Raw genomic sequence first — 26,475 nt, 5'->3', positions numbered from 1 at the left:
AGCTTGTTCTCTAATCTCCTCTCCACGGACAAAGCCTCATACGTCTTTCATATTAAGTGCATTGTACTGCCACCTACTGCCAGATAGTCCACATCAGCGACCTCAGTAGTCATTAGACATAGTGAGAGAGCAGAATGAGGTGCTCCGCAGAACTCACAGAACTTCGAATGTGGTGATTGGGTGTCACTTGCGTCATACGTCTGTACGCGAGATGTCCACGCTCCTAAACATCCCTGGGTCCACTATTTCCGATGTGATAGTGAAGTGGAAACGTGAAGGGACACGTTCAGCATTAAACCCTTTGGCCGACCTCGTCTGTTGATTAACAGAGACCGCCGACAGTTGAAGAGGGTCATAATGTGTAACAGGTAGACATCTATCCAGACCATCATACAGGTATTCCAAACTGCATCAGTACTATGACAGTTAGACGAGAGGTGAGAAAATTAGGATTTCATGGTCGAGCGGCTGCTCATAAGCCACACATCACACCGGTAAATGCCAAACTACGCCTCGCTCGGTGTAAGCAGCGTAAACATTGGACGATTAAACAGTGCAAAGACGTTGTGTGGAGTGATGAATAACAGTAAACAATGTGGCGATCCGATGGCAGAGTGTAGGTATGACGAATGCCCGGTGAACGTCACCTACCAGCGTGTGTAGTGCCAACAGTAAAATTCTGGAGTGGTGGTGTTATGGTGTGATCGTGTTTTTCATGGTGGGGGCTTGCACGCTTTGTTGTTTTGCCTGTCACTATCACAGCACAGGCCTACATTGATGTTTTTAAGCACCTTCTTGCTTCCAACTGTTGAAGAACAATTCGGGGATGGCGACTGCATCTTTCAACACGATCGAGCGCCTGTTCATAATGTACGGCCTGTTGCGGAGTGGCTACATGACAATAACATCCCTGTAATGGACTGGCCTGCACAGAGTGCTTACCTGAATCCTATAGAACAGGCTTGGCATGTTTTGGAACGCCGACTTTGAGCCAGGCCTCACCGACCGACATCGATACCTCTCCTCAGTGCAGCACTTCCTGAAGATAGGGCTGCCATTCCAAAAGAAACCTTCCACCACCTGATGGAACGTATGTCAGCGAGAATGGAAGCTGTCATCAAGGCTAAGGGTGGGCCAATACCATAATTCCAGCATTACCAATGGAGGGCGCCACGATCGTCTAAGTCATTTTCAGCCAAGTCTTCGGATACTTTTGATAGTGTGGACTTGGGAGCAAACTGTACCAAACTGGCAATTGAAAATTTCCCCTCTGTGTGATAGAAGAAGGTAGGACGGTAGTTTGTAAAAAAATTGGCTCTGGTCTGCGTCCCACATGCATCCCACTTTTACATTGTCCTCTCTAGTGAAATGTTCGGATCTGCCACAAATATTTTTGCTGCGCGCATCGTAATATGGTTCAAAAATGGTTCAAATGGCTCTGAGCACTATGGGACTTAACATCTGTGGTCATCAGTCCCCTAGAAGTTAGAACTACTTAAACCTAACTAACTTAAGGACATCACACTCATCCATGCCCGAGGGAGGATTCGAACCTGAGACCGTAGCGGTCACGCGGTTCCAGACTGTAGCGCCTAGAACCGCTCGGCCACACCGGCTGGCCGTAATATGGTCTCCAATCTCCCGTCAATCCATGCGCCCTGACGAAATATTACACGCAACATTGATGGCACTGACGAAATGCAAAGAAGTTTTAAAACTGCTCAGAGCACCTGATCTAGCAGCTTCCAGAGCCCATGTTTCAATCTGCTGATAGTGGATTACTGATCCACTTTCTTTGTCAAACTGTGAAGTTACATACTCTTTTACAGCCTTCAATTTTAATATTTTTTTCCCACGAGGAGGTGTGGGTCTCGCATATTGGCGTATCGTATAATTTCCTTGTTTGATGTAGAACAAATGTAGCTATAGCTTCTTAGAAGTACAATTATACTAACCCTGATAGATGTTGTCCTATGTTTAGTTATCAATACTTTGTCGCACACGTTCTCGTGGTACCTTTCGGAAGATGCAGCTGCACATTCCCTTTGACTTGTAGGGCTTTCTGATGCTGGAGATAGCATTGCACAACTTCTGGAACTCTCGTAGGCACGTAGTGTTTCTTCTCCGCCGTCAGAGTCATTATTACGTTTCAGTGCGTTGGTGTTTATTTATCATGAGACGCCTAACATTTGTGCACTATACCACGACGCAACACGCGTTCAACCTCTCCATCCTTCTCTTCGAACGTGTTATTTATCCAGTTTGTCAATTCGACGCACCATTTTGCGTAGCAGCTTAAGATCGTTCACAGAGTTATTTGACTTCCATATACTCATGTACGCCGTTAGTTCGCGGTCTTCGCTATCATGCCCAGCTACAACGTAGCGAGGCTGCTACACTGACCATCACATCGTACTTGCAGCGGCGCACCTAGGGGGTTACAAGAGCGGCAAATCGTTGCTGTTCAAACAGGCACATCGTGCAGTTGTACAGAGCGTGCCATAAAGAATTACCTGATTATTTACTGGTGGAAGCATATTTGAAAACGGAGACAAACTCCAAAAAGGAGAAAAAAAACCTTTAGATTTATTGTTCCCATGATATGGACGGAGCCAAGAAATCATTCCGATGATTGCTACTTTTGCAGTGTTGATATTTCTGGTCATAATTCGAAAAACAAGAAGGTAATAAACTACCCTAACCTTCTGTCCGCCATCCGACCAGTAGGGCATGGTGTAGATTTGCCAGTTCCTGAACCACCAGATGATTTAAATTCTATTCCAACAGAAGTATTTTCTGATGCACCATAGATTTACATGAACCAGATGATGATCAATTCCATTGCACTACAGAAAGTCTAGAGACCAAATTCTTTACTCAGACCGAGCTTAACGATTTGGTTAGGGGTCTGGGCTTAACGAAAGAAAAAGCTGAATTGCTCGGCTCTAGATCAAAAGAAAAGAACTCGTTGGCAGCTGGAACCAGCATATACATGTGTAGAAAGAGAGAGTAGCAATTTTCCAAGTCTTTTCATGAAGAAGGTGACTTAGTGTACTGCTCCGACATTCCCAGTCTGATGAATGAGTTTGGTATTGAATAGAAAAGAAAAAAAGACTGGAGACTGTTTATTGATTCATCCAAACCCAAAGGCTGTTTTATTACACAATGGTAACATGTATACATCTATACCTGTTGGAAATTTTGTACATATGAAAGAAAGCTATGGAAACCTAGAAATAGTGCTAAACAAAATAGTCTATTCTGCTCATGGTTGGATGATATCTGGCGATCTAAAAGTAACATGCATGCTCCTTGGTCAGCAAGGTGGCTTCACCAAATTTCCATGTTTCTTGTGTGAATGGGACAGTAGGGCTAGGGATCAACACTGGTGCAGAAAGAACTTGCCTACGAGGGAGTCTTTAAAACCTGGCGAGAAGAACATTGTATGCAAAATACATGTAGATCCAAAAAACGCACTCCTGCCACCTCTACATATAAAGTTAGGCCTAATGAAACAGTCTGAAAAGGCTTTGCCTAAAGATGGACCATGTTTTAAGTATCTCTGCCAAAAGTTTCCACACCTTTCACTACCTAAACTAAAAGAAGGCGTCTTTGTAGGACCTGATATTAGAAAATTGATGTTTGATGTTAACTTTGAATCCACAATGACCTTAAATAAGAAAGAAGCATGGGTATGATTCCAACAAGTGGTTACAAAGTTCTTAGGATGTAAAAAAGACCAAGAATATGTGTCTATTATAGCTACAATCTTAAAGGAGTTTAACATTTTAGCATGTTTAATGAGCCTGAAAGTTCACTTTTTGAACAGTTACCGTCACTACTTCCCGGACAACATGGGAGATGTTAGTGAGGAGCAAGGAGAGCGTTTTCACCAGGACATTAAAGTGATGGGAAAACGGTACATACGTCGCTGGAAGACCAACATGATGGGGGACTAATGTTGGTCACTTCACCGAGAACTTCAACAAGCGACTCATCGTAGAAATAGCTACACAAGAAGCTTCAAAGAAAAAGAGAAAGAAAATACCCACCAACTCCTGCTGACAAGTGAAACCTCTATTAACAAATATTATGGTCTTAAGTAGCTTACTGTAAATACAAACAATGCATAGACATTTCATTAATTTCCACGTTTACGATGTAGCATAGGATTTTTATACTACATAGTAAAAAGCAGATTGCTTGAAAACCATGGGTGATAAAAGAATTAAAACTAGATTTGGATTCATCTCATAAAAATTTATAAAGATCAGCTATATTTTCGCTGGCCTGTGTTATTAACCGCTACGTCATAATTGCCTCTCTCGTGCCTTTACCTTTCCTAAAACCAAACTGATCGTCGCCTATTGCCTCCTCAGGTTTCTTTTCCATTAGTCTGTGTATTATTCTTGTAAGCAACTTGGATGCATGAGCTGTTAAGCTGATTGTGCTATAATTCTCGCACTTGTCAGCTCTTGCCGTCTTCGGAATTGTGTGGATATGCTTTTCCGAAAGTCAGATGGAATGTTGCCAGACTCATACATTCTACACACCAACTGGAATAGTCGTTTTTTCGCCATTTCCCCCAATGATTTTAGAAATTCTGATGGAATGTTATCTATCCATTCTGCCTTATTTGATCTTAAGTCCTCGAAAGCTCTTTTAAATTCAGATTCTAATACTGGATCCCCTACCTCTTCTAAATCGATTCCTGCTTCTTCTTCTATCACTTGAGACAAATCGTCCCCTTCATAGAGGCTTTAAATGTATTCTTTCCACTTATCCGCTCTCTCCTCTGCATTTATCAGTGGAATTCCAGCTGCAGTTATCACCCTTGCTTTTAATGTCACCGAAGGCTGATTTGACTTTCCTGTATGCTGAGTCTGTCTTTCCGACAATCATTTCTTTTTCGATGTCTTCACGTTTTTCCTGCAGCCATTTCGTCTTAGCTTCCCTGCACTTCCTATTTATTTCATTCCTCAGCGACTTGTATTTCTGTATTCCTGAATTTCCCGCAACATTTTTGTACATCCTCCTTTCATCGATTAATTGAAGTATTTCTTCTCTTACACATAGGTTCTTCGCAGGTATCTGTGATGGTCCTTTTGAGAGATGTCCATTCCTCTTCAACTTTACTGTCTACTGAGCTATTCCTTATTGCTGTATTTATAGGCTTAGAGAACTTCAATCGTACCTCGTCATTCCTTAGTACTTCCGTATCCCACTTCTTTGCGGTTTGCTTCTTCCTAACTAATGTCTTAAACTTCAGTCAACTCTTCGTCACTACTATACGATACGTGTGTCTTAAGGAACAAATTCCATCTATGATCCTTTTGATGGATACATTACACACCTCTTTCGACCTGAGAATGTCTGGAAGGGTTTGTTTTAATCTTGCCGCTACGATACTAGATATCACTTTCGAGTCTACATATAGTAACATTATCGGCGTGAAATCCATTATGGGCCGGCCGGTGTGGCCGTGCGGTTCTAGGCGCTACGGTCTGGAACCGCGTGACCGCTACGGTCGCAGGTTCGAATCCTGACTCGGGCATGGATGTGTGTGCTGTCCTTAGGTTAGTTAGATTTAAGTGGTTCTAAGTTCTAGGGGACTGATGAGCACAGATGTTAAGTCCCATAGTGCTCAGAGCCATTTGAACCATTTTTTGAAATCCATTATGTTTTGTAGGTTTCTTCCTTGGGAACGATTACGATTATTCCAAATCATTTTCCAGTGTATAGGTGTCTGCTGCACTGTTTTTCCTCGCTAGTTCTACGAGCTCTTGCTCGATGATTGACCAGGAAGATTTATAAGATTCCTGAGAGTTTCTGTCTATTCTTGGGCTCCTGTGATTTGGTATGATTTATATTATTTCTTAAGATACAGATTGTGACAAAATATTAGGTGAGATCAGATATGCACCAGAATTGTTTTTTGGATACTTCACTTAACAATCAAAACAATACACCCACCTTATTTTTCTGCATAGTCTAATGAGTTTGTGGCACTTTTTTCCCATTTAATTGGCCATCTTCGAAGAAGGAAGATGGAGTGTGTCAGCCACTTGCAGATGAACTTCTCTATCAACCTGTTGCCATGAAACCGGTGTCCTCCAAGTCCTTATTTCAGCAGTCCAAACATGCAGTACTCTCAGGGTGATCACTAAGTTACAGAATGAATAGAATATGTTTCTTCTTTCTTCTTCTCGAAGTTCATTGTGGCATTGTAGCTGCAACAAGGGGCGTTTGCAGGAAGGCCTCTAGCTGGAACAGTTACGCCCTTTCTTGTAATATACTCCCAACCACAGTACCGCTGCCGTTGCCTGATACTCTTCTTCCAGTTCCCGGACTGTCAAATCAAATGGTTCAAATGACTCTGAGCGCTATGGGACTTAACATTTGAGGTCATTGGTCCCTTAGACTTAAAACTACTTAAACCTAACTAACCTACGGACATCACACACATCCATGCCCGAGGCAGGATTCGAACCTGCGACCGCAGCAGCAGCGTGGTTCCGGACTGAAGCGCCTAGAACCGCTCGGCCACAAAGTCCGGCCCCAGATTGTCGCGAACGCCATCTTCCTCTGCTCTCTGCTCCATCTTGGTGGCAAATATTATTGTCAGCTACAGTAGGGGTACGACCTTCCTCAGCAACTGTGTCCTCTCCTATCTCTCCTATTTTATTTCTGGTCATCAGTCTTGTGAATGGTTTGATGCGGCCCATCCACGAATTCCTCTCCTGTACTAACCTCTTCATCTCAGAGTAAAACTTGCAACCTACGTCCTCAATTATTTGCTTGACGTATTCCAGTCTCAGCCGTCCTCTACAGTTTTTGTCCTCAACAGCTCCCTCTAGTACCATGGAAGTCATTCCCTCATGTCTTAACAGATGTCCTATTATCCCCTACATTGAAAGAAAAATGCACTAATATAACGCACTATGACTGTGAAAGTGTCAAAAAATATTATTACCATATATTTAAGCTAAACAGCCCAGTTTTGTTATTCCCACTTCTCAAATTTATAATTACCTGAGCTAGAACGCCGATTTTCGGAGGCGTTGTCTTTCATATCTTCAGATGTATCACTCATAAGAATGTCAGCTTTAATAAAAGTTCACACGTCGACGAAACGAACTAAGTAAACTGTGACAATGGACATAATCCATTTGCGAACTTCACAAAAGACTGCTTCCCTCCTTGCTCAACAGTGTTGCCCGTCCTAGAGCAGTTATTTACAATATCTGAACATCTACATCTACATGATTACTCTGCAATTCACATTTAAGTGCTTGGCAGAGGGTTCATCGAACCACAATGATACTATCTCTCTACCATTCCACTCCCGAACAGCGCGCGGGAAAAACGAACACCTAAACCTTTGTGTTCGAGCTCTGATTTCTCTTATTTTATTTTGATGATCATTCCTACCTATGTAGGTAGGGCTCAACAAAATATTTTCGCATTCGGAAGAGAAAGTTGGTGACTCAAATTTCGTAAATAGATCTCTCCGCGACGAAAAACGTCTTTGCTTTAATGACTTCCATCCTAACTCGCGTATCATATCTGCCACACTCTCTCCCCTATTACGTGATAATACAAAACGAGCTGCCCTTTTTTGCACCCTTTCGATGTCCTCCGTCAATCCCACCTGGTAAGGATCCCACATCGCGCAGCAATATTCTAACAGAGGACGAACGAGTGTAGCGTAAGCTCCCTCTTTAGTGGACTTGTTGCATCTGCTAAGTGTCCTGCCAATGAAACGCATGAATCTTTTACACTCAGAAAGCAGTTTCGTAGATAGTTCTTAAACGTGGAATAAATCCCAAATGAACAGAAATAGACTTGATTCCCCTGTGCTCAGAATCCCCAAAATACGTGTGCAATATGCTTGGGGCGTTCAGTAAGTAATGCAGCACATAATTTCTGAAAGCGAGTAGGTTTTATTCATGACTCCAACCAGCCATATTATTCCCCACTCTTTTGGCCAAAAAACCGTATTTTTCAACACAATCTCTGTTCAATGCTTCAGCCTTACGCCAGCTTGCTGGGAGAGCCTGTGTGCCCGCACGGTCGACGTTGGAGACAACGTCGCGCTGCATCAGTAACCTCCCGTGCTTACCGCGAAGTGCTTCCTTCACTGTGATAAACGCGTCGCATTTGGAATGTGAGAAACCTAGGTGGATGATAGAAGAATGAAATTTTCTGAGCTCCTCTCGGGCTCACAACCTTGTGTGAGACCTTCTCTTGTCACGGAGAAGATTCAGTCCATTTGCAATTTTATGGCGACAAACAATCAGAAGTCGTTTCTTCAGTTTACTCAGGGTAGCATAGTACAGTTCAGAATCGACTGTCGCATCAAAAGCGAGGAGATCAAACAGAATAACCCCTGCAGAGTCCCAGATCACCGTCGCCAATACTACATGGTGTTACAAAAAGGTACGGCCAAACATTCAGGAAACATTCCTCACACACAAATAAAGAAAATATGTTATGTGGACATGTGTCCGGAAACGCTTAATTTCCATGTGAGAGCTCATTTTAGTTTCGTCAGTATGTACTGTACTTCCTCGATTCACCGCCAGTTGACCCATTTGAAGGAAGGTAATGTTGACTTCGGTGCTTGTGTTGACATGCTACTCATTGCTCTATAGTACTAGCATCAAGCACATCAGTACGTAGCATCAACAGGTTAGTGTTCATCACGAACGTGGTTTTGCAGTCAGTGCAATGTTTACAAATGCGGAGTTTGCAGATGCCCATTTGATGTATGGATTAGCACGGGGCAATAGCCGTGGCGCGGTACGTTTGTATCGTGACAGATTTCCAGAACGAAGGTGTCCGGACAGGAAGACGTTCGAAGCAATTGATCGGCGTCTTAGGGACCGCGGAACATTCCAGCCTATGACTCGCGACTGGGGAAGACCTAGAACGACGAGGACACGTGCAATGGACGAGGCAATTCTTCGTGCAGTTGACGATAACCCTAATGTCAGCGTCAGAGAAGTTGCTGCTGTACAAGGTAACGTTGACCACGTCACTGTATGGAGAGTGCTACGGGAGAACCAGTGGTTTCCGTACCATGTACAGCGTGTGCAGGAACTATCAGCAGCTGATTGGCCTCCACGGGTACACTTCTGCGAATGGTTCATCCGACAATGTGTCAATCCTCATTTCAAAGCAAATGTTCTCTTTACGGATGAGGCTTCATTCGAACGTGATCAAATTGTAAATGTTCACAATCAACATGTGTGGGCTGACGTGAATCCGCACGCAATTGTGCAATCACGCAATCAACACAGATTTTCTGCGAACGTTTGGGCAGGCATTGTTGGTGAAGCCTTGATTGGGCCCCATGTTCTTCCACCTACGGTCTATGGAGCACGTTATCATGATTTCATACGGGATACTCTACCTGCGCTACTAGAACATGTGCCTTTACAAGTACGACACAACATGTGGTTCATGCACGATGGAGCTCCTGCACATTTCAGTCGAAGTGTTCGTACGCTTCTCAGCAACAGATTCGGTGACCGATGGAGTGGTAGAGGCGGACCAATTCCATGGCCTCCACGCTCTCCTGATCTCAACCCTCTTGACTTTCATTTATGGGGGCATTTGAAAGCTCTTGTCTACGCAACCCCAGTACCAAATGTAGAGACTCTTCGTGCTCGTATGGTGGAGCCATTCTCCAGGGCTGCATCAGCGCATCAGGAGTTCCATGAGACGGAGGGTGGATGCATGTATCCTCGCTGACGGAGGACATTTTGAACATTTCCTGTAACAAAGTGTTTGAAGTCACGCTGGTATGTTCTGTTGCTGTGCTTCCATTCCATGATTAATGTGCTTTGAAGAGAAGTAATAAAATGAGCTCTAACATGGAAAGTAAGCGTTTCCGGACACATGTCCACATAACATATTTTCTTTCTTTGTGTGTGAGGAATGTTTCCTGAAAGTTTGGCCGCACCCTTTTGTAACACCCTGTATAACAGCGTCTTGAATTTTTCCTTCGGAGGATAGGTGGTGTGCTGCGCCGCATGGATTGCCGTTTTATCTGTGGTTAGAAGTGATGAACCCATGTTTCACTGCCTGTTAACATATTTGACAAAAACTGTCACTATCAGTCTCGTAAAGCGCAAGAAATTTAGCACAGACGGTCCTCCGCTGCTCTTTATGGTTTCCTATTATGCGACTGGTGGACGAGTGTGTCAACTCAAGCGACAGAGACGTCCAGTTGAACAGCGAGACGTTGTATTGTGATCCGCCGATCACCTAGAATGAGAGTGTCTGCACGTCACGATACTGCAGGGGTTACAGTTATGTGTTGTCGGCCGACACGCGTGAGATCGGACCGGTTTGCGTGGCGTTGTTGCGATGATGACTGACGTCTCCCCCAACAGGTCACCGTGTTTTCGTTCACTGGCAGGTCTGTGTGGACATTTTTTAAGTGTCTATGAATATCTGAGATGCTCTGGTTTTCCGCAAAAAGAAACTCAATGATAGCTTTCTGTTTGGTACGTACCTCCGTTACAGACGCTATTTTGAAGGCTTCATGAAACTATAGGGTTCGAAGCGGGAATATTCCACGATGCCCCACAATAAAATTCAGCGTTTTTTCAACCGAAACTAGCCGAGAAAAAATGTTTCCTTACTTATTGAACGTGTTATAATCTTATCCGGGTGAAGCCGCGGTTAAAAAGTTAGTGGTTTTATAGAAGCATGATAGCAGACGCTGAGATATGTGTGCAGAAAGAACTGTAATAGAACTTCCGAATCCGAGGGAACCTAGTTCAAGAAACTCAGAAACTATAACAGTGTTTTAGTAATGAAGTAGCGTATTCGTGAATCAGTGAGAGAGCTGGTAAGGAATTAATAAACGGGCTAAAATACCGGTGCCGAAACCTCAGCAAAGCTGCACTGCGGTAGAAACTTAGCTGACTCTCGGAATAAACAGCGCAGACCGCAGGCCGCAGACAAACATTAACCCGTAACTGACGAGGCACCGGTTGTGTGTTACAAATTTACAGCCGACGAATCCATAAACTGTACCCTCTCCTCTCACTTACAGCTTTAAAAAGTTTTTCGCCTGCCAATACGAAATGAATCGTTTCTAATCTCTATAAAAAGGAACCAAATTGAACTGTAGTACTGGTTTATTTTTTACGTTGTTGTTTTGTTTAGTAACCTTAAGGAAGGACTGATGTACTCCATTTCTCCTACCCATAACTCCTGCTTTGGACATCATCAACGACCTGTCTTACTTAATAATATCTAGGCGTACTACTGCGATTCACACTTGTCCAAATATGAAAATGAAAACAGAAATAATCACACAGGTGCTTCGACAACATATACATATACATATAGTTTGTGGTAATCCAGATTTTCATTACAACGCAGGAAAGGTCTGCTGCTACATCTACATGACTGCTCTGCAATCACACTTAAATGGCTGGCAGAAGGTTCATCCAACTGCCTTCAGACTATTTCTCTCCCGTTCTCCCGAACAGGGCGCGGGAGAAACAAACACTTAAAACTTCCCGTGTGAGCTCTGATTTCTCTTATTATATTACGATGATCCTATGTAGATGGACGTCAAAAGAATATTTTCGAATTCGAAGGAGAAAGATTCAAATTTCTGGAAAAGTTCTCGCTCTAACGAAAATCTCCACCCCAATTCGCGTATCATATCCATAACACTCTCTCCACTATTTAGCGATAACATAAAACGAGCTTCTTTCGATGTTCTCCTTAAATACTGTCTGGTAAGGATCCTATACCATGCAGTACTCGTAGTATTCCAGACGAGGCAGCCTCTTATGTAGACCTGTGGCATCTTACTGGTGTTCTACCAATAAAATGCAGTCTTTGATTCGCCTTCCCCACAGCCTTATCCATTCTATCGTTCCAGAGTAAGTTGTTCGTAATTGTAATACATAGGTATTCAGTTGAATTGGCAGCCTTGACGTCTGTGTGAATTATCGTGTAACGAATACACTAGTTCTTACTTGCATCACCTCACGCTTTTGGTTATTTGCAGTCACACCAATCAAACATCTTCTGTGAGCCATTTTGGAATTGATTTTGATATTCTGATGACGTTATTAGACGCTAAATGACAGCGTCATCTATAAAGAGCCTAAAAGGGCTGATCAGATTGTCTCCTAAATGGTTAATATAGATTAGGAATAGCAGAGGCCCTATAATCTCTCCTTGGGGAATGGTATGTACCATTTCCGTTTTACTCGATGACCTGCCGTCAGCTACTACGAAGTGTGGCCTATCTGACAATAGACCACGAATCCAGTCGTACGAGTCAGACGATTCTCCACAGACACAGAATTTCATTGGAAATCGCTTGTGACGAACCATGTTACACGCTTTCTGGAGATCTAGAAATATGGAATTAACCTGAGGTCACTTGCCGACAGAAAACACTACATAGTGTGAATTGAGATCTATTTCGTATTACAAGAATGACATTTTCTAAATCTGTGCAGTCTATGTATCAAAAGATCTTTTTCTTCGAGGTAATTCAATAATTTTAGAACCCAATATATATTCCAAAATCCAACTGTAAATCGACGTCAGTGGTATGAGCCTCTAAATTCAGCAGATTACTTCTATATCCTACCTCGTTTATTGGAGTTACCTGTGCTACTTTCCCATCTTTAGGTACGGATTTTTCGTCGAGCGAGAGGTTGTATAAGATTGTTAACTTGGGAGCTACTGAGTCAGCGTGCTTTGAAGGGTACCTAATTAGTATACAATCTGGACCTAATAACTTGCCTCTCAGTCGTGTTTTAAACTGCATCACTACACTGGGTTCAAATGGCTCTAAGCACTATGGGACTTAACATCTGAGGTCATCAGTCCCCTAGACTTAGAACTACTTAAACCTAACTAACCTAAGGACACCACACACATCCAAGCCCGAGGCAGGATTCGAACCTGAGACCGTAGCAGCAGCGCGGTTCCGGACTGAAGCGCCTAGAACCGCTCTGTCACAACGACCGGCTACCACACTGGGGATATCTTCTTTCTTGATTCTAAACTCTGGAATGTTTACTTCGTATTTCTTCGTGAAGGAATTTCGGAAAACTTTGTTTTGTAGCTCCGCGTTAGTGGCAGTGTATTCGCTGAAATTACCGTTATTATCACGCAGAGAGGGTGTTGATTGTCTCTTGCAGCTGGTGTACTTCACATACGACCAAAATCTCTTTGGATTTTCCTTCACATTTCGAGACAAATTTTCTTCGTCGAAATAATTAAAAACATCTCCGATTGAAATCCACGCTAAATTTCGAACTTTTGTAAAACATCGCCAGTTTTGGAATTTTGAGTTAAGTCTGACGTAATTCCTTCCTTGATTTGGAAACACTGTTCTCAGCTGTTTCGTGTAGCACGGGGGACGTGTTCAGTCTCCTGCTACAAAACTGTTAATTTCCGTCGATACCATCTCTTTGAATTTAAGCCACATCTGGTGTACACTTAGACTGTTAGTTTGAAAGGAGCGGAAATTATCTCTTTGGAAGGCATCAAGTGGCTTTAGTCTGCTTTTTTAAACAAATTCTCCGTCATTGTCTTTTTGGAAGGCATCAAGTGGCTTTAGTCTGCTTTTTTAAACAAATTCTCCGTCTGTTTTTGTGGATGTGGGTAATACGGTATTCTGTGTCGCTACAACGACCCTGTGGTCACTAATCTCTGTATCTGTCATTATACTACCTATTTGCTCAAGATTATTTGTTGCTATGACGTTGAGTACGTTTTCGTAATCATTTACTTTTCAAATGGACTGAATTAATTGCTCAATATATTTTCTAGAAAAAGCGTTCAGTATAATTTCAGTCGATGTTTTATGTTTGCCACCGACTCTAAATATGTTCAAATGGCTCTGAGCACTATGGGACTCAACTGCTGAGGTCATTAGTCCCCTAGAACTTAGAACTAGTTAAACCTAACTAACCTAAGGACATCACAAACATCCATGCCCGAGGCAGGATTCGAACCTGCGACCGTAGCGGCCTTGCGGTTCCAGACTGCAGCGCCTTTAACCGCACGGCCACTTCGGCCAGCCTCTAAATATGTATTTTTGCCAACATACCGAGGGTATATTGAAGTCAACACCAACTATACTCGTATGAGTGGGGTACGCGTTTGAAGGAAGGAACGAAGGTTATAGTTTGTCTCAAGAACAGTGTGGTCTTTAGACATGAGAATAAGGTTGGATTACGGAAGGATGGGGAAGGAGATTGGGCTTGCCCTTTTCAAAGGAACCTATCCGGAATGTTCCGGAAGCGATTTAGAGAAATCACGGAAAACGTAATATGGGTGGTTGGATATGGATTTGAACCGTCGTCCTGCCGAATGCGAGTCCTAACGACTGAATCACTTGACTCCGCAGTACCTATTCGAGATGACAACCAAATCTCCTTTGGAACTTTCAGCAACTGTACCATCAGAGCCAGGGAATCAGTAAAAGGAACCTTTTGTTCATTTATTCCTAATGTCACGTATAACATCTACCTATACTGCCACACAGGAATTAGGCACTTGTTTCACCACAACATAAACTACTTCTAACAGCAACAAAGACGCCGCCACCAACTGTACTCAACAGATCCATCCTGAACTCCCATAAGTCCTTTGTAAAATTTTCGGCTGAACTTATCTCCGACATAAGCAACCCCTCAGTACTTACGACTATAACTAATTGAACTTCAGTGTTTTCTACTGGTTCTTGGAGCTCTGTTTCTTTCCCAACACTGCTCCGATAATTTACAGTATAGTAGTCCGCTCTCTTAGCTGATTAGTCAGTGATTACATGCGTTTGTGCAATGAGCGCTTTTTCTCTTAGTGAGGAATTGCCACAAAATATGATGCCATATGAAAGCAGTGAATGAAAATAGTCATAGTAGGCTAATTTACTGATACGTTTAGCACCAAAATTTGCAATAACCTAAATAGCATAAGTAGCTGAACCTAACCGTTTCTGCAGATGATCGATGTGTTTTCTCCAACTCAATTTCTCATCAATGCAAACACCCAGTATTTTTGAGTATTCTTCCTTAGCAATAGACTTCTGTTCATAGTCTACATTTATCAATGTTGTTTTGCCACTTACCGTGCAGAATTGTATAAACTGTGTTTTCTCAAAATTTAGTGAGAGTCCATTTCCAGAGAACCACATAATAATTTTATGAAAGACATTATTTGCAATTTCCTCAGCTGATTCTTGTTTGTTGGGTGTGATTACTATATTTGTATCATCAGCAAAAAGAAAAAGCTTTGCATCTTCATGAGTATAGAGTGGCAAGTCGTTAATGTACATTGAGAACAATAAGGGACCCAAGACTGAAACCTGTGGTACAGCATTCTTGATACCTCCCCAGTTAGAGGACTCTACTGGGTTTTGCAGACAATCTGTGCTGTTAATTTCAACCTTCTGCATTCTTCCAGTAAAGTATGAATTAAACCATTTGTGCACTGTCCCATTCATACCACAATACTTACGCTCATCTAGAAGAATTTCATGATTCACACAATCAAAAGCCTTTGAGAGATCACAAAATATCCCAATGTGTGATGTTCGGTTATTCAATGCATTTAATATTTCATCAGTGAAAGCATATATAGCATTTTCTGTTGAAAAGTGTTCCTGAAAACCAGACTGACATTTTGTTAGTACTTCATTTTTACAAATATGTGATGCTACTCTTGAACACATTACTTTTTTAAGAATTTTGGATAAAGCTGTCAGAAGTGAGATTGGACAGTAGTTTTTAGCTTCAGATCTATCCCCTTTTAATGCAATGGGTTAACAATTGCGTGGTATATGCTATTGAAACCTTCCAGTCTGCTCTTTACCTCTTGTGTTATTGATAACCTTCCCTTTTACAACAAACTATGTCACCTTTTCTTAGGATTTCTATTCCTGGCTTAATAACAACAAATGAAATCTTCCCTTTGAAATTTATTCTCTTTCTCTATCTTCTGGTACAAATTTAATTGCTGCTTATTAAAAGTGATTTTCTGATTATTTCGACGAAACGTAGAATGTGTCGTCGTCGTGGCCCTCAGTCGTTATCTGCAATAACCCAAAACTGTTCCTTACCTTTTTTACTGTTACTGGATCGCCATCTGACTGCTACATCGAACTGCGAAATGAATATACTTGCTCAATTTTACTATACTCTATTAGCTGCTGGTGGGTTTTCATAGTAAGTGGCTGTATTCATTACCAAAGCTGACGTTATTCTTTAATAGCAAAGCTGACGTTATTCTATAATTAATTTGACTGAAATTACGTAATTCATAGTTAAACTTTTTCTTGACAACAATAAAATTTTGCAGAGTTTTACGTTGATGGTTTTTAGGATTGATTTTAATGAGAAATGCAATATTGGGGGCAAAAGTCAATTATATTCTGAATGAAATGATTTTACAAACGTTCAAATGGGACTTACTTTTTACAATAATCTTACAACTAGCAATGCGCAAACATACCTTCAGTAGTCTTGAGTTTCTCAAAAAATTAATTCAATAATATTAGTTCCTCTTATTATAATAGTTAGCTGATATCTCTGTACATCCGTTTATAATCTCTTGTAAATCATAGCTAGTGGCTGGCAGGCACACAGCTCGTCTCAACCTCTCGCTTCAGACCTGCTACCGACTCGCTTCACTTCTCGCTTACTACTGACTTCCTACGAACGCTAAAGTGCCGTTTCTCCTGCCAACAATGCTTTCTGGTGCAGACAATCCCTGCTACCATTACAAAATGTATCAATGCATGGTCTTTCCCGCTCTTTTCTTAAAATGTATCCATACGCGGTCCCTCCCGCCCTTTTTAAAATGATATCAATTTGCGGTCTCTCTTGTCAACAATACTTTGGTGCAGACATTCCCTACTACCACAATAATTTCAAACATGACAAATATTAATTATTCCTACTTAATCCTATTAATAAAATATAAACATCTTTCATAAATTGTTGTTTGACAATAAACAATAGAAATATACACGTCTTACACTATATGCTGACATTGGAACACAGCATTCACAGTCCCAATCCATACCACAGACTACAAAAACGCGCGAGAAATTTGGCACTCAACAACAAAAGCCATCAGGCAAATTTAAGTGAGTAACTCGCTTCTGTTTATAAGCGATCTGCTGGCCTGGTGCTGCTCATACAGAGGTTGTTTCTAATTGAACTCTATGATGGTCAATTGGTTGTCGAAATTGAAAACAAACTACAAAAGCAAGAAAGGCATCGTAAATATGCACTGCATAGTTACTGAAACGCGAAACTATTCGTTGTAAACACACAAATACGCAAGTAATTTCTAATTAAACTGCAAAAGCAGACAAATTTAACTCAGTAATTCGCTGCTATTTAGAAGTCCGTAAAATGAATGTATCAATTGTTTGCTAGCTTTTTGTTGTACAGCTTTCATTTGTTCCCCTGCTAATGTTATTTATGGGTAGGAGTGAGATTTTCAACATTCTACAAAAGAATGAAAAGCTAAATGAATGTAAAGTCATTAGGCTACCAAGCTATATATTCCGTGTATTGTGTGCCCATGCCCATAGAAACTTAAGCATTCATTTCAGCTAGTAAGATTATGGCCCCCAGGCTTTTTCCTAGATCTAACCGGATAATTAAAGAGAGTCAACATCATATATACATAATATGTGAATGGTAACAGAGAAAGTCGAATGCACCTTGGTTCACTTTTGGGACTCTCAAGTCAGTCCTGTAATAGAAATGTAACCTTTTTCCATTTTTAAGTGACGTCATTCACGTTCTGTGCGCTGCAGTCTTTTTCTGAACTTACAAAGAATACTCACCGAGATTTAGGTTTCCCAAGTGTGTAAACATATTCCAAGTTACAGCACGATCATGTATCTAGAAACGAGAATTCTATTGAAGTCTAAGATTGTTGAAAGCGAGAAAATTTTGTTAGTAGCGTATTTAATCATCTATCTTTACTATGCGACAAAATTCAGTAGCTGAAATCAAATTAAGCGGAATTGTTATCAAAAACTAATTATAAACACACTTTGAAATACAGTAGAAGCTGTTGGAAACTGAAACCATTTACCATTTCCAAAGCACATGAAATAATTGAGACATTAATGAAACTCGGTTCATTTGCAAATACCACATGCTCCAGCATAAAAAACCTTCTGCTGTTTCGAGGTACAAATGGTGCATGAGTGACGAAATATGGCATAACTGTCCACATGTTATTTAAATAGTTCTAAAATATACAGCATTTTAGTTTCCATGAAATTCTGTATCTGAAGAGTTAATAATATTTTACAAATACCTATAATATATTATGTTGCACTTAAATGTGGAGAACGCGATATCTTTACAAATGCTGTACAAAACATGACCTCATGCCTACCAACAACACAGACAGTAAAAAATGGCAGAAGCTGCTTATGGTACCCCCCAGTGCTCATTCCTGCACGCGATTCCTAAATGTCGCTGGACTGAAGTACCGACCAAAATCATCATTGGGTCTTTGGTAAAATATCCTTTAGGTATAACATTCTCCCCTGCATAATGATAATGATCATAATTGCTGCAGTAGTAGAAGAAGTAGAGGAAGATTCTACGAGAAGACCAGACCGCCTTTTGAAGTGGCAGGGCCTACTCTGAACAAACATTTGGTTTGTAAAATATGACAGAACAATGTATAGAATTAAAATATCTGCTGCATCTAAACTCCGTTGATTTTAGAAAAGGTCATGACAGTACACGGCGAGAAAGATCGTTTGATACTGTAAGCCTCCGTACCATCTCATTGATATTTTCAGAAACCTTTATCTAGACTCGAGTTACTGTGTAAGAACAAAAGATGGGCAGACCCCTTCTTTTGCATTCTGACAGGGGACAGACAAGGATGCATTTTGTCACCATTTTTTATATGAGTCATGTATTGAACAATGAGAAAAGCTATGGACAACCCAAACACGGGTGTACGCTGGAATAAGCTGTCTAGGCTTACGGATCTATATTTTTCCGATGACGTCGTTCGTGTGGAAGAAATACTAAAAAATTTACAACTAATGACCATCAGGCTAGATGGCACGATCTGTTGAGTAGAGTTAGAAATAAATGGCAATAGGGGAAACACAAAGTGCATAAAAAGCTAAAATGTAGCAACTAAGCCGCGCGGGATTAGTCGAGCGGTCTGGGGGGTTGCAGTCATGGACTGTGCGGCTGGTGCCGGCGGAGGTTCCAATCCTCCCTCGGGCAAGGGTGTGTGTGATTGTCCTTAGGATAATTTAGGTTAAGTAGTGTGTAAGCTTAGGGACTGATGACCTTAGCAGTTAAGTCCCACAAGATTTCACACACATTTGAACACATTTTTTTGTAAATACTAAAATTATAGTGTGACAGAAGGTACTACAACATGTTGACCGATATCCACTTCTTGGAGCAGATGCAGACATCAGCACCCGAGTTTGGAAAGCTTCAGCAGTCTTACGACCGATGCAGTCAATGTAGCAATTAGACTATATAAGTAAGCGCAGAAAGATTTGGCTGTACAGCTCTGTCATCCTACCGATCGCCATATTTGAACGAGAGAACTGAAAAATGTCAGGAAAATACCACAGAAGCTGCATGTCTTTCACCAGTGGTGCTTGAGGCAGATAATGAAAAGCAGTTGTACCTATTCGTTTCATATGATAAATGCCTGCACAAAACTGTTGCTGAAGGAAGGCTGAAGACAGTGCGCTTATTCTACGCATGAGAGGTAGAAGAAGTGGTCTGCTGCAGTTCTTGAAGACTGTAAGAGTTGTTGCTATACACCTCACACTTGAGGGATCCTCACACAAAGTAATGACACACTGACAGATCAGGTGATCTGGGTGGCCAACTAGGGTCTAAGCCAACCTGACCTCTGCTGACAACTCCGTCAGGGGTGAACATTGTGTAAACGTGCTCCAACGTTCGGCCGGCTCTATGGGCAGTTGCTCTGTCCTGTTGGGGTGCGGCTATATGAATACATACATTTACAGTAGTATCCACTCGTCTGGGCCACTTTTATTTGCTCAACCCTGTAGTAATAGGTACAAGTAAATTAAGAAATTACTTTCTTATGATATACAGCCATTACGTCGTTACGTTCTTGTCTAATGTTAACATTGATGACTACTAAAAATGTTTGGCAGCAATACAAAAGGAATTAAGGAAGAAGCTGACTGGTCAAAGGAATAGTGAGAAATATTCGGGTATGGTTAGCAAATGATATGGAAAGAAGGAACCAGAAATGTATGGGGATTTAATTATTACAGTGTTTGAGTCCACTGATATTTAATTTATTAAATGACAGCGTATTATCTATAATCTTATACACAAGTAAGAACAAAAATATTTTAGAAGTATTTTTCACAGAAATAACAAAATCTTCAAAAACACTTTTGGTAGCCGCAGTAGCTGTTAATAGTTCCTTTATTACAGGACAATACACACAATAGGTTTCGCGATGATTTAATCATATCCTCAGATGTAGGTACACATAACGAAAAAATATAATATGAATTTGAATGTATAATAACGGTAAAAATGAATCAGTTGCCCAGAAAGGCGTGGAAACAAATATTCTCATAACTAATTTAACATTGGTTCATTAACAAAGCAGAATATACGAGGGGCGTTTGAGAAGTCCGTGAAAAAATGAAAACTACTTACGTGTTTGGGGAAAACCTTTTTTATTTTTCGATGTAATCTCCTTTTAGATTCATACACTTCGTCCAATGCTGTTCTAAGTTGTTGATCCCTTCCAAATTATAGGAATTGTCCAAGTCTGCAAAACAGCTATTAGTGGCTGCAATCACCTCCTACTTTGAATAAAATCTTTGTGCCGCCAGCCATTACTTCAAATTTGGGAACAAACAGTAGTCCGAGGTAGCCAAGTCTGGAGAACAGGGGGGGGGGGGGGGGGGGGGGCGACCAAAACTGCTGACGTGTGTGCTGGTGAATTGTCGTGATGGGAAAGGACCTTTTGCGGTCCAATCGCCGTCGTTTTTCTTGCAGCTCGGTTTTCAAACGGTCCAATAACGATGAATAATTTCACATATAATAGTTTTAACCTTTTCCAGATAGTCGATGAGGACTCCCTTGGTAACCCATTGTTGAGATTGTTGTTTGTTCTTAGGAGTATAGTAATGTGTTCAAGTTTTATCCACAGTGAAGAAACGACGCTTAGTCCCGCGGATTCTTCCTGAACAGCTGCGAACCATACTTGCAACACTTCACACGATTCCGTTTTTGGTGAAGCGTGTGTAATCGCGGAACCCATCTTGAGGATAGGTTTCTCATGTCCAAATGCTTATGCAAAATATTGTGTACCCGTTCATTCGAGATGCCCACAGCACCAGCACTGTCGTCCATCACCATACAATGGATTTTATCAATGATTTCTGGAGTTGTAACCTGCACAGGGCGTTCTGAACGCTCAGCATCACTTGTACCCATATGGCCACTCCGAAAATTTTGAAATCACTTATGAACTGTTCTAATCGAAGGTGCAGAGTCACTGTTGTGTTTATCAAGCTTCTCTTTAGTCTCCCGAGGAGTTTTGGCTTTCATAAAGTAATGTTTATGACCACATGAAAGTCCTTTTCGTCCATTTTTAGACAATCAGTCGGCTTCCTTGATTCACGCGAATACCAAACAAAAATAAATAAATATGACTGAAACTTGATGTGCGTTCTTTCCAAAGATGCTACTAACTAAACATGACCTTGATACTCGCTGGTGGTGCCATCTCTCGGACTTCGCACGGACTTTTCAAACGCCCCCCGCAGTATTTTAGTTCCACATTATCACCACACAAGGCGGTGCATTGTGGCTTTTTAGCATTCAGACTTAGGTTTCTGTAGGCAAATACTGGGCTGATACATTCGAAAATATCACAGGCGAAGGCCTTACCTACCCTTGTTCCTATCCGAACATGGGTTCCTTCTCCAAAGACTTGACAGTAATCGGGACAGGAAACTTTCTTCTGCTTTCCTTCTTTACCTGCACGTTCTTTTCCTCTATTTTACTGTAGAGGGCTTATATTTCATAAAATTAAAGAGGGTAACTGTCTAGTAATCAGGAGATGTTACAAACAAATCTCTGTGAAAAGAGCTGAGCGTCACATTGGATAAGAGAAAGTGACGTGTAGCCCCATCTGGCTACTGTAGTTTCGTCCACCGTGCATTCGCGGGTCTTCTGAGAAAGATGGAGCCAATGTCAAGATGGCTTCATAAACAAGGCAACGGCTTGCTTTTACTCTCACTCCCCGTCCCCACCCTCGTCACCGTCTGCTCACTGATCTCCAGCTTTATCCCTATTAACTATGGTGCTACTGGAACTAAAATCTTCCTTACTCTCGGTCGCGGAATTACAGATATCGGATAGGTCATTGCATCTCATTCTCCGCAAAAATATGGCTATTAAGTCCTTTATGACAAAAATAAAACCCAATTGCAATGGAGCCTCGTTTTATCAAGAGACGCGGAAGCCGTGTATATAGAAGTGGCCTTTATTCATATGTAAATGTTTCACGAGATGAACACAAATTGCCATTACAGATGGAACCATCAAGATAGAACTCAGTATTACGCTGGACGGTCACCAGTTAATGCCACACAGGTGTTTGGAAATTACTGTTACAAACTTCTAAAACTTGTAGAGAGAAGTAAGCAGATAATATTCTGAATTTGAAGCCAAGTACGGCAACGTATCATTTCCGGGCTACAACCATTTGAAAAAATGTACCGCGACCTCTTGTACAAGTAATTGATTTGTCGTGACCCAGTACATCACTTGTTAAACAGTTCCGCGTCTCTTGTTTTATAGTTCCGCTCATTAATAACCAAAGAACTAGCTCGTTTACTCGTTGACGGTTTCTCTTCGACATGATGCAGTACGACCTCTTCCAGTTCGGGTCTACAGCGTCTCCTTGGAGCACCACTGTCACGCCTGCTGCCAGTGAAGGTATCCTTTCTTGATGCCATTGTGTAATTGTGGCTAAAATGGTATGGGATGTAGTCGTACGTTGTGGAGAACGATCTTGATAAAGCCGAAAAGCACCGGTTCCATTACCGTGAACTTCGTCATTCAGAAGGATCATGTGCGGTGTATCACAGCCAGCAAGGAAGTGTGACCACCCCACGCCCGGATTCCCGGGTTCGATTCCCGGCGGGGTCAGGGATTTTCTCTGCCTCGTGATGACTGGGTGTTGTGTGCTGTCCTTAGGTTAGTTAGGTTTAAGCAGTTCTAAGTTCTAGGGGACTGATGACCATAGATGCTAAGTCCCATAGTGCTCAGAGCCATTTGAACCATTTGAAGTGCGACCAACACTGTATGATCTCATCTCGGGACGACACTCTGCGGTTCAAATGAAATGAGGCGTGCAGTTTCCAGTACCAGAGCTGCAAAGGACTGTCGCAGCCTCGAAATGCCACTGAGCTGTGTCTTCGCTGCCAGTCCGTCTCGCATGACCCCTCCGCCTCCACGACCGTTGAGGGCCATAAAAATTTGGTTACTTCTCCGTCTCTTTTACTTTTTGGCAAAAGAGGAGAACGGCGGCGTTGCAACGGTCTCTGGCTGGGCCTTTGCTGCCGCTGAAGTCTTCGCCGTAACCTCGCAAAGGGACCTCACGAGGTACGAGCACCCGGGCCAGGTGAACCAAAGTTATTAGTCCCCCTCACTCCGCGTTTCTCATTCGGGCTTGCGACAGGCATATCTGTAGAATGTCCGAGTTACATTATAATCTATGAATTATAATAAGGTGTTGTGGATAAGGGCCATATTTGCTTTTAGTTATTATTCTATAAATTTCTCAGATTACGTAATTTAATGCATTTTGACGCGAATAACTTGACGTTTGAGTCCGTTTGCCACGGTAAATGATGTGGGGTCACTTCTTGGCAGCAAGGAAGTTGTAATCAAAGTAGTCGATCCTAGAAGCCAGCTACACACTAAAATATGTGAAAATTTCTTGTGTGGGCATGATTATAGCAGGATTTTTTCTGGCATCAGAAATAAATTTTTCTGATCGAAAAATGCGTGTAATCATAACTATGGTATACTACTAAGTAACCGCATGGGAACTGATGTATCAGTCAAGGTGAAGAGGGTTCGAGTTTCAATATTTTACGAGTTGTTTAATGGTGTGAGTCACTACCATATACACCCAAGAGAATAAGACCAAACGACAATGTTTAGAAGAAACAACCAGAACAGAGATCTAAGAGCAACACAAAAATTGTTACACTTAAGTGAAAATTTCACAAATCAAAAGTATACTAAATTATCAAGCCTCAGAAATGACTCGAAGAATGATAAAACTGAATTGAAAAAGAAGTGCAACATTCAGAAGCGAGAAAGATGTGTAGTGCAGACTCAAAATATTTACAGGAGGAAGGCATGGGTGGCAGCCACCTTGAAGTTTTCAACTTCTTTTTTTTGTTAAGTTGCAGTTCACCCAGGAATTCCAAAATCACAGGGTGCATAGTCAAACTATCTTCTTATCTGCTTGATTTATTTCATTCTCGTTGTACAAAAGGAAAGCGCCTAAGTAACATGTAATCTGAAAAATACCCGAGTGCTCATTGTGCCTGCCTGGGTAGGGCATGATGGCAACAAAGTTTGAAAGGGTTACATGAACTGAGAAACCTGGTTTTAAATATGAAAAAGTGTATTAAGAGGAAAAAACTGCTCTTTACGGTACAAATTTTGAGTTAAGAGTGAAAACTTAATGAAATAATGTAATTACTACTAGCTGACAAACCCGGCATTACCTGGGTATTCATTTTGCTAATGTTCTGTTAGAAAAGAAAACATAAAACGAATTGTTTGTTCTGAGTTACTGAAAAATTTCATTTCAATGTATTCATGAAAATACCTTTTACACTATGAAACAGTCGTACAAAGAAACTAGCATAATGCACAAATGTATAAGTACAGTACGCAGATTAAGAAACATGATGCCGGACACTTTCTGTACGCTGGGTGCAACTGCTTCGTGTGTCTACAGTGCAGTTTTCTTACGTCCCTATGTCGACGCCTCTTCATATTCTGTAGACGACTGTTTTCACCAGCAGCAGCTTGCACTTCGCTGTTGAAACCTGTCAAATGTGCTTCTAGGTATCAGGGATATTCTAAATATGACTTGAGTCCACAAGTGTCTTATTAGTAAAGCATAAATGTATTAAAACTTCCTTGCACGACGCGTCGATTTTTCAAGCATCTCAGTTTTTATGACACCTTACCTCTTAATATGCGTGTCATACAAAGATGTACATCGATAGGTACATTCAAAAGCGTATATGGACTCTGTCTGCGAAATTTGTTGCTGATGGAATTAGTAGCAAAGGAATAATAAATTTAAACGTCAAGTATGGTGCTGCAGTTTTTCATGCTTCTCAGTGCTCCTGACGTCGTGTTTTTTGATATATGTCATAGAATGATTTAATTTTATAGGTCCATTCAGCGGCGTATATGGATACCGTAAAATGTGTTAAGAATAGAATAGTAGAAAAGAAGTAACAAATTTAAATGACATTCACGATGTGGCAGTTTTTTACGGATCTCAGTGTTTATGACATCATATTTCTTGACCTATGTTAGGTAGGTGCAGTGATTTAGGAGGATATGTGGAAAACAAACACACACACACACACACACACACACACACACACACAAAACACACACATACATTTTTATATGGATTGATTTATTTTTCCAAGAAAAATTCGTTATAACTGCTGAAAATCTCAGTTAAAGAGATTCGAAAAAATTTTTGCACTGTTTTCACACAAGCAGTCATGCTCGTCCTCAACATTAGCTGCACACTTCTCGTAGGGCCAATATTGCCTATCCAAGGCATATGTTGACCACAGCCTCAATGTTGAAAACATTTTTTGGATATCAGCGTTCCTCTGCTTTACAGCTATTCTGACCTTCTTACTGTGATATACTCAAGGTTATTCCTCTTGGAAAATTATAGCTCCACGCATCGTAGATCCCTACCCGTCACACCAAAAACTCCTGTCCTTTTCTTGTTTCGACATATGAATAAACGAAACCATCAAAATACCTTATTGTCCGCAATATTCTATGTTATTTTTTAATTAATAACAGTAAAAATGGAAGTAAAAATTTTTAAACCGCGGCGGGTATACTCGCCAGAAGCTGAAAGTCGTGTGTGTCTAGACGCCTTTACACAAAGGTTATTTTTAGTTGACGACGGCCCCGGTGAAACAACAGCCGACATAGGAATTTGTCTCTAAGTGGTCGCTGTACCACCACAACAACACTGGAACTGTTTAATAACTCAGTCTCCCCATGAGGAGTCATCGGACTTGAAAATCTGTAGCACTCTGTTTCTTACGTCGTGTTCTGGTGCAGCACACAGATTTACCGGCAAAGTTCATAGCAGGGCATATTCAGCTACATG

This window comes from Schistocerca cancellata, chromosome 2 (genome assembly GCF_023864275.1).
Source record: "Schistocerca cancellata isolate TAMUIC-IGC-003103 chromosome 2, iqSchCanc2.1, whole genome shotgun sequence".
Classification (NCBI taxonomy): Eukaryota; Metazoa; Arthropoda; class Insecta; order Orthoptera; family Acrididae; genus Schistocerca; species Schistocerca cancellata.
This window is presented reverse-complemented; position numbering follows the sequence as displayed.